The sequence below is a fragment of the Nilaparvata lugens genome, chromosome 2, assembly GCF_014356525.2.
Source record: "Nilaparvata lugens isolate BPH chromosome 2, ASM1435652v1, whole genome shotgun sequence".
In the NCBI taxonomy this organism is placed as follows: Eukaryota; Metazoa; Arthropoda; class Insecta; order Hemiptera; family Delphacidae; genus Nilaparvata; species Nilaparvata lugens.
In genome coordinates, this window is record NC_052505.1 from 71,586,721 (window position 1) to 71,597,346 (window position 10,626).

Sequence of the window (10,626 nt, forward strand, 5' to 3'; positions counted from 1 at the left end):
TGGCCTTCAGTAAGTCAAAGGTGAGAGCTCGGTAACGCTCGTTCAATAAATCATTGCAATTGTTTATTTATTTTATTACTCAGTGAAACCTGGGCCCTGTTTCATAAAACTTATAAGGCACGTAATACAGGATCACCATTCCAATTACATGCTCAATACAGCTGATAAAATCAGCCGTTCCTGTATTACAGGACTTCCAAGTTTTTATGAAACAGGGGTCTGGGGCCTGTTTCATAAAACTTACAAGTCCTGTAATAAAGGAGAATCACCATTCCAATTACATGTTAAATATAACCGATAAAATCAGCTGTTCCTGTATTACAGGACTTCTAAATTTTTATGAAACAGGCCTCTGATTGTATTTCTCAACTTTCAACATTATTTATTTTTTGATGTTGAGCATGCATTGTAAAATGTCTTATTGCAACAAAAAAATTTCTGTCTCATCATATAAATATGAGAGATACAAAAAGAGAGATTCAGAGTATAATTAACTTTTAAACTTTCTTTTAGAAAACTCAGAATACATTTTGAAAATTCAAATTTCCAATATATTTTTTAAGCTTTCAAATGTATTTTCATTTCTGTTAAGGTATTGTTTACAAAAACCAGAATATATTACTTTTGTAAATTATAAATTCACAGATGAAGTGCTAGAATGGAATAGGATAATAATAATCAATATCAAATTCGAATAAATTCAAATTAATTTTATTTATCAAAGATATAATATTATTTGCTACAACTGTATTTGCTTACATCGTAATACCTGTCTTACAGACAGTAGTTTCATAAATTTGAATACTTGGCTAAGATGAAATACTAGCTTAGAATGCATTTCAGTTCTCTCAAACGCGATTCTTATTTTCCTGTTAGTGTCATCCCACACTCATCCACCATTACCCTCCATATCATGGTAACAAAACACCATATATCAATTTTATCCACTGTCCTCAGTAGCCTGATCTGAAAAAATAAATTGATATCAGTACCAGAAATTTAATATAATTTTCTTTTATCTTGGCAGCCACCAACATTTGTGACATTAATTGCATCAAAATTGTATTCCAAGAGCAGTATATCACGACTTATACAAGATGCTAACATTTATTATCATGAATGCAAAGTGGATGCCGGTTCAGTGGTGAATGCCAAGAATGGCTTCTTAGTCCAGGCGCTGGCTTACATTGAGCATACATGAGAGAGGCAGAGAATTTGACTTCGGATTATTGTTAGGGGGTCTTTAGTGTATATGGAACCCGATGTCGTCACGTCCCAGGATGGTCGACAGATTGGGGGGAGGGGGGTAAGTTGTAAAAAACGCGCGCTTATAAAATCGCCTGTCCTGCAGTTACTATTCATAGTACAGCTTTGACTTTTTTCTCAATATTATGTACTTATAACTCGCTTTCAATGTGGTCCTCTACATTTTTGCGATAAACCGCATAGTTTTTCCGCAAAAAAATAAAATATCTCGAAAAATGAATTTTTTTATTATGGACTTTTTGTTATTTCTTGAATATTTAAGTCGTTAGCCGACTTAGAGGAAAAGGTTTCCAATGAACGTTGTAGGCCGTTTCTTCCTGAATTCAATGATATTTGTAGTTTGGGGGTTACGATCATAGATGCGGCAGTGGGAGGGGGATAAGTAGCACTGTTACGCTGCGGCGCGGTCCTCCCCCATGATTAATGCGCGTAGTGGCCTGTCTATCGCATCGCTCCTACTATTCTATGCATTCAAATTATGTATTTCAGAAACGCTATCTTATGTATTTTCGGTCGCTGAACACGATGTTTCAACTCTCAAGCCTCAATAATTGATAATTTTCATCATAATATACAAATTATGGTCAAATTACAAACTTCATCTCATTATCATTATTTATGATTAAATTGTAATGATAAACCATCTTGTTTCTTGTTAGGAATCCTATTTGTGTTTCTCAGTCGATAAAAAACTAATATCTCATAAAAAGAGAATAATTATTCGATTTAGTTCAATGATCACTTTGGAATTGCGAAAGTCATGTAATGGTGTAAGTTTAACAAATAATATAGGCTACCCCATATAGAGCACCGTGTAACAGGAGTAAAATATTTTCTCAATATAAATTTACAATTGAAGCACGAATATCTTATTTATTCATTTGTGTGTGTGTGTGTGTGTGTGTGTGTGTGTGTGTGTGTGTGTGTGTCATTTGCCAGTGTGTAATTAATAATGTAGCCTGAAGCGCATCACAATAAATTAATTTAAAATAAAAACAATAAAACATAAACACATATAAATATTATCATTTTCTATCTTAATATATTTCTTGAAACCCAAGTTTCGTTTTTTTTTTGTTTTTTTTGTTTCAAACAGTCATTTCTTAGTTTCCTTGCAGAATGAGATGAAGTTTGTAATTTTGACCATAATTTGTATATTATGATGAGAATTATCAATTATTGAGGCTTGAGAGTTGAAAAATCGTGTTCAGCGACCGAAAATACAAAAGATAGCGTTTCTGAAATACATAATTTGAATGCATAGAATAGTAGGAGCGATGCGATAGACAGGCCACTACGCACATTAATCATGGGGGAGGACCGCGCCGCAGCGTAACAGTGCTACTTATCCCCCTCCCACTGCCGCATCTATGATCGTAACCCCCAAACTACAAATATCATTGAATTCAGGAAGAAACGGCCTACAACGTTTATTGGAAACCTTTTCCTCTAAGTCGGCTAAGTTGTCCTCTAAGTTGCCTCCAATATATTTCAATTTTTGCTCTTATAACTTTTTAAAAATCGATGGGAAAAATTCATGCTGATTATGAGCTTATAACGCATTGAATTGTCTTCAATTTGATGTATAATTTCACACTTATACGCATTTCCCTATAACTGTTGCAGCAGCATTAGTGTTGATTGTGAAATCTCCATTTTTTCAACAATAGACCAAGTTAAGACTAGTTACGAGAAGAACATATCAAAATTCCTAACTCATGTGCTAAGGGGATGAGGGTGGTTTGAAAATTGCATTTTAAGCGTTTTGCTCCCACGCTCTTATCTTGAGAACAATGTGTTCAACTGACATAACTATTCAAAAATGAAGCTTAATAAATTCTCTACACTTTTTGTTTGCTGGAATTTTGTGATATTCCAAACAGTTACCAAGATATTCGCTCTTGAAGGTGTGTGATTGTTAAAATGACAGGTTTTTATCCAATGTTTTGCTCTTTCAGGGCTTATAACTCTCCAACAATGCATCATAAAAACTGATGCTTATAGAGCATTGAATTCTCTTTGAAATGATGCATTATTTCACCATTCCAAGTTTTCCTTTCATTGTTATAGCAGCTTCAATGTAGGGGGGTGAAATTTTCATTGCTGCAACAATTGATCGTTTGAAAATCACATTTGAAGGGGGGTGTCTGTGAAACAATTTTTGACTTTGCAGCTTAATTTGGACCAGTTAGTAGGTGAACATGCTAAAAGTGTGCATCTTTATCTCCTCTGTTGAAGGTGTGGAACCGCTGAGTTAACACTTGTTGCAGCAATGAAAATTGCACATTTCTATGTTCACCTCCTTAAATACCCTAAACAGAACTGCGGGGTAAGAAATTGTCTTCCAAACATTCCCCTCTATACCCTTTTTTGAGCATCCATTGCCTGGACTATTACATTAGCTTTAGTATGCTGCTTGATAGGCCATAAATTAATAGTTAATACTGTTACTATTGACTTGACAGTTAGTAGTAACAGTTGATAATAATTGTAAGAAAAGCATAATAATGTCTCCTCAAATATTACTTACAATTGATATGATGGGCAAATGCTTTCCTCAAAACCACAAATATTGAATAAGAAGATAGTCACATCATACAAGGTGGACCTGAAAAAACATTTTAATTTGCATTTTAATTCAGGTTTCCGAAAATTCAACACTCTTGTGAAAAATCATAACTTATTACTCTTGAAAGTTTTAAATTTTTGGAGAGATGAATTTAGAAGATTTCCTTCTCTCTTTGAAATTCAATGGATGGGACAGGAATAATTTTATCTGTCCCCCAGTTATATTGGACGGGAATTGCAGGAAACTGAAAAATTAGGCGAACCAAAACTTATGATTTCTTGATCATCCTCAATGGATCACAAGGTGAAACACTGATCAAGTGAATGTAACCTATAATTGGTATAGAGAAACAAGTTTAAGACTATCTGGAAATATTTCTCAGATCTTATATTATGTTATTTCATCATAGATTGGATTATTTCAAACAGTTGAGGCAAAACAACAAATCTGTGCGGTGAGGGGGGGCATGACCCTCTTGTTCCAGAAAAAAATTAGTTTGTTACTCATAAACATAATGAGTTAATAGAGTTAAAACACGAGGAGAAAAATTAATGTTCTTGCAGCTTACTGAAAAATGTTAGGAATAATTTTCTTTAGCTCACTCATGGATTTCCAGAATTAACTACAATCTCAGTAATCACATTTTTATAAATGAATCGCTAACCGCAGAAAGGAAACATGTCCAACTGATAGCATTGTAATGGCGACGTTTTGAATAAATCATTCAGGCCTACTGCAGGTTTTGGTTTTATCAAGTGTTTTGTCTCTCCTGTAAAATTATGAAAACTGGACATGGTGCCTTTCTGCGGTTAGCGATTCAGATAGGTTCACAAATATTATTTAATGGATTGAATTTTATATTATTAAAAAAATTATATTCAAATTATGAATGATTCTTTATAAGATGATAATGTACTAATTATTGTATGTATCAATGAACTTTTTTGAAACATTAATTTCTTTTGATAGAGTCCTGTTGAAAATATAAAACTTTCTGAGCTCACGGGGGGTCCATGCCTCTATGCCCCCCCCCCTCCTGGAGCCGCCACTGCCTCTAGGCACACATTTATACAACAAGTTAATTAACATTTCGTTCTTATTAGTTTCAGTATGCTGCTCGATTAGCCGGCCATTAAGGCTAGGGCCACACGAGCGCACAAAGTGCGTCCGTTGCAACTTACTTTTTGACGACCGTTGTAGAAATACATAGAAGTGAATTGGTGACAACACACGAGGTACGTGCGTAACAAGTAACGGAAGTCGTAACGGACGGTGATTTTTGAACTGCGTTGAAATGCTACAATGCACGTCGAGACATGCAAAAGTTATTACTTCGTCTGGTTCAATTGCGTAAAGCCAACTGACGTTGACGCACCACACTCAACGCTCGTGTGGTGTCATTGGCAACGGCCGCAAAAAGTAAGTTGCAACGGACGCACTATACGTGCGCTCGTGTGGCCCTAGCCTAATAGTTAATAGTAATTGTTACTAATTACTATTGATAACTATAACTAACTCACAGTTAATAGTAACAGTTGATAATAATTGTAAGAAAAGCATAATAAAGTCTCCTCAAATATTACTTACGTTTGATATGATTGGCAAATGCTTTTCTCAAAATCAGAAATATTGAATAAGATAGTCACATCATACAAGGTGGACCTGAAAAAAAAACATTTTAATTTGTAGCTTCTATACAATTTTAAAATTTCTTGAGCTGTGTCTCACCACTGTTTCAATAGGCCTTACATTACAATAATGACACAAACACACAAAATCTTCAAACTCAATTAAACTCATTATTTCTTCAAACTCATTTAATTCTATGTAGCCTATGCCAGATACATCTTGTATGTATTTTTAAAATAAGATTGACCATGATATAATATACAGTTAAAGAATAATAATTAAATTTAGGTAACACAAAGTAACTCATTAACCAAAGCAATTTTTCAAATCATTCTAAACTGTATAATTATGTAACTGATATATCTGTGGGTAGATGACAAAAGCTGATAAGTCACATTTTTGGGCAAATTGAGTTATGCATATGGATTTGTTCAGAAAAATGAGATCTATAAGATGGTATAACTAGATATGTTGTATCTCTGTAAATAGCTGAGATATAGGCCTTGCCCAAACCTGATAAAACATTTTCTTCCAATCCCTAAGATGACAAATATTGATAAGTGCATACTTATCAACACTCTACCACCGGTTCGTATAATAATCCAATTATCAAAAGATGGCAAAATTTGATAAGTGTTTGTATCATTTTCTGTCTAATTTTAAAAGGTTGATTTCTAATGAAGGATATGCATGACATACATGTCAAGGAGGCACAAGAAGGCTATGACATGAAAAGTCTTGACAAAAATCTTGTTAAGTACTTTGACAATCGAACTGTTTTGGTTTTTGATCTCCAACAGGTTCTTCCTGTACCTTTCTTGTCATCGAATATTGCTTATTACAAGAGGTTTCTGTCCATGTACAACCTCACAATAAGAAGTTGTTCAAATGATCAGGATTCTTCCTATTGCTGTATGTGGAGTGAAATTGATGCTGGCAGAGGGTCTGATGACATTTCCTCTGGTGTTTTTAAAAAGATAATGGATCTTCCAGATAATATAGAGCATGTGACCACATACTCAGACACCTGTGGGGGCCAAAACCGCAATTTCAACATTGCAGCAATGTTTTCCTATGCTCTGACCAAGAAGAAAACTATTCAGGTAATCGATCAGAAGTTTTTGCTGCCAGGCCATACTCGCCTTGAGTGTGACAGTGACCATGCTCGAATTGAAAGGACAAAAAAAAGACTTCACTCCTCAGTAAATTAAAACAGTAGCAGTAATGACAGTGAAACATTCAGAATTATGGTACCACGGGATTGGTGTCAGTTTGTGCGTAGTTTGTCTGGGAAAAAAAAATTCAAAGTTATTGAGATGCACCAAACTGATTTTAAAGAATTCTCTAGCCTGTTGAAAAGTGAGCTAGTCCATCGTAAATTTGATGAAGTAAAACAAAAAGTTGAATGGCTAAAATCAGGTGGCTACCGTACGTTACACTCGAGAATTTGGATGTATCTATTTCAAGTATGACCTCAATCCAATGTCTCCATTTCGAACTCTCAGAATTCTGAGATGAGGGGTAGTCCAGAAAACTTGGAATTGCCAGAATCCTATTCTGGGTCATTGCCTATAAACCCAAAGAAAAAGAAAGATCTTCTCTCCATGTTCAACCTCATCGATCCTCAATTCCACTCTTTCTACAGTAACCTGGCCACCAATGATAAAAGTCTTGAGTTTGATGAGCTGGATGACTTGGCTGAAGAAGATTAAGCTGTTCCTTCTTGTTTGCTTATGATCAATCTATATTACTGGTAGGCTATTAGAAAATCTGAAATTAATAACCTAAATTTTGAGAACTACATAACCCGTGAAACTTAGCAAACAGTTCAATTTAGGTTTCCTTGATCAATAATATTGTACATAATATCAATTAATTGATAATAAAATATATTCAAATTTGTAAATAATCAATTTTTAACATATTTCCTATACTGTTACATTGTGACTTGAAACATTATTGACAGATGGCAAAACATGATATCTCTGACATCACTTGCAAAAATGCTTGATAGTTTATTTAAATGAATGTTTCATTCCTTGATATTTCACATTTTAAATAGGCAAAGATCAGCTGATTATATTAGTGTTAAATGTGTAAGAAAAAATTTGATAGCTGATTTTTGCAGCTATGCCAAACTTTCAAATTGCTCTCCTGAAAAGTTTACTAAACATGACTTATCAGCTTGTGTCATCTACCCACAGATATTATTTATTACTTCTTAAAGTCCAACTTTGTATATGGAAGTTAAAATTTTCATGTTTTCAATGTATATGACTATTGTCAATGCTAACTGTTGTTTAGCCTGTGACAAATAATAAAAATTAATTGAATTGTATCACAGCAAACATTTTAAATAAAAAGTTTGTAGGCTATCTCCACCACAATCGGAAAATTGAATTTAGTAGTTTGAAAATAAAGAACAGTAATAAATCCCTGCATGGATGGTGCAAAGAGATATTTTTATCAGCAAAATTTCTAAAAGCCATTGTCTATAATATGAACAGTAGGATCCCTGAAGGTGGGCTAGGCCAACAATAGTTGACAAACAAAAATCTAAAAAAGTGAGGTCCACGTTGTAATAGCAGTGTTTGATTAGCAATGGCGTTGCTATTATCATTGTTTATCATTCGAAAAAGCAGATAGCACTACGGCCGCTATTCCATTCTAGCTCCGCAATGTTGCCAGATGGTTTTTCAACAATGTGGAAGTATAATTAATAAACAAAATATTTAATCTCAATCATAAAAAATTATAAATTACCGAATTGAAATAATCATTGAAAACTATATTTTTTTGACGAATAAAATATAATTTATTATTTGAAACAAGAATGAACAGTTGATATACCAGTATTAGGCTAACTATCGACTATAGAAGTCAGTTGCAAGGCTGAGAATCGGCAAGGCTGTTCCGCTATCTTTCTTTAATACTATTATAACATGGACTTCACTATAGGCCTATAGGGTAGTCGGAGAGGTCTGTGTAAGCCAATACTACTCAGCCTGTACTGCATAGCATATCAGAAATAGGCCTATAGCAATAATCTGACTATCAAACAGACTTATTAATGGAAACCTATTTTCAACTTTAAATTTTAATAAAGGAACATATTATAATAACAAAATTTAGGTTTACTCAATATATGTTGCCAAGATATTGTAAAATAAGGCCGTAGGCTAATGCAAACGACCTACCTAGACCTATTCGTTTGTAAAAGAGTACTGTAGTCATCAGTGTACAATATGTCAATATCATCATTTGACAAATTACTTGAGAAATAGCCTAACCAAAATACATGTCTAATTTTTTGTATAATTATATTATAAATTGAGTTATTTTACAAAACAGTAGCTTACAAATTTCTATCCTAACCTAAGCTGTAAATAACTAATAGTGAGTAGGTTTTTGATTCATTCAAATTTTTCAAATAAGTGCAGTATCTCTTGAGTTTTTAATTTATTGTGATATATTCTGTGATTCATTTAGAGTATAAATTCAACCTTCAAAATATTCAAATCATTATTCCTGGACTGAAAATCAAGTTAGTGCCAAAGCAGTGTGTGATCACATAACCTTAACTTTTGGACAACATTTTATCAAAATTTTTGGAGAGAAATAATACAGGCTTAGCCTAGTTTTTCCTCCAATGACATAATTGTATTATGATCATAGTGTTTTATACAATAAATGAATAACCCTGACTTACCTTATTGCACTATGTTGTTATGTTAACCACATAAAAAGCCAAAATGTTTTTTAGTATATTAGGCTACTAAACTATGAAAGCTAATTTTCAACTTGAAATTTTAATAAAATATCACATCGAAGCTTTGGGTTTAACGGTTCCAGCAAGCAGCAATTCAAGATCAACAAGGAAGAAACCCATTGCTTTGTTTTTTGAAGATAATAATTTAGTTTAATATAGAAAGAAGTAGAAAAATGTAGAGAGACAAAGCTGGTAAGAATGTTATAGGCAGCGCTAGTATCAATCTTCAAAACGTCACGGATCTAGTGTATATGCTATATATAAAATGATGACGTTCTAAGTCGACCGAGTGCCTAGTGATGACGTATAATACCTTTGTTTACAATGTCGTCCGAGTGGTTTGTCGTCCGAGTGGGTACCCACCTTATTTGCATACTGCTGTAGAGTTCAGACCATAAACAGACTAGAGAGGCAAATTGCAATCAAGGAGTAGGCAGCGCTCTCTCATTTTGAATAAGACCTGTTCTAAGCACATCATATCTAAACACATGATGTTCTAATAAATAAAAATTGCTTGAGCATTTAGTAGCCGTTCTATAATCTCTTTGAAAGTTCAAATTAAAATTGCTTGAGCATTGAGTAGCCGTTCTATAATCTCTTCCAAAGTTTACTTTAGGCTCAACTCACACTGCCTCGACTCGAATCGTACGACTCCAGTCTCTCGACCTTATGACTTTTTCGCTTGTTGTCACTACTTCAGTTCCATGCTAATTTAGTTTCTAACCATACTTCATTAAAAATATAACATGTAATTCGTTACTAATTTGCATGTAACAAATTTTAATTTATCTCTTTTCTGTATAGAGCTACTTTTTATAGAAATAGAAAGAAAAATAAAAATCTCAGTACCGTACCCTTTTTGAATTATTTAATCACATGTTTCGGACATTGATTCCATTTTCAAGTGATATGAAGTAAATAAATAAATACTGCTGGAAGATTCTTATTTTGATCATATGTTAGTGTATTCATATGATTTTATGAACTAAAACTATAAATTGTGGATTTAAATTTGCATGATTCTATCAAATTCTATATCGGACAAACGGGTAGAAATTTCAGGTTTATGTCAAGAACATATCCAAGCACTAAAATCTAAAAATTATACACAAAAGTCGGCATTTGCTAAAAAATTGATAGATCCAGGCCATAATTTTACAGATATATATTCCAATATGAAAATACTAAATTATGATAATAAAAGTGGAAAACTGAATGTTAAAGAAGAATTTCATATTTATAAAGCGGCAAAACTAAACAGAGATAAAATAATAAACTTGATCCAATTAGACACCAATAACCCCATTTTTGATTGAATCATGCGAATTTAAATCCACAATTTATAGTTTTAGCTCATAAAATCATATGAATACACTAACATCGTATGATCAAA

General features: G+C 33.3%; 1 long non-coding RNA gene across 1 annotated transcript; it reads right to left on the bottom strand.

The window, feature by feature from the left end:
• Window positions 1-695: 695 nt before the first annotated feature.
• Window positions 696-9,599, bottom strand: LOC120349963. Its single transcript, XR_005570545.1, has 4 exons — window positions 9,174-9,599; window positions 5,423-5,497; window positions 3,797-3,874; window positions 696-966 (listed from the first exon to the last, which is right to left on the bottom strand). It is a non-coding gene; the product is annotated as an uncharacterized LOC120349963 (long non-coding RNA).
• Window positions 9,600-10,626: the final 1,027 nt, after the last annotated feature.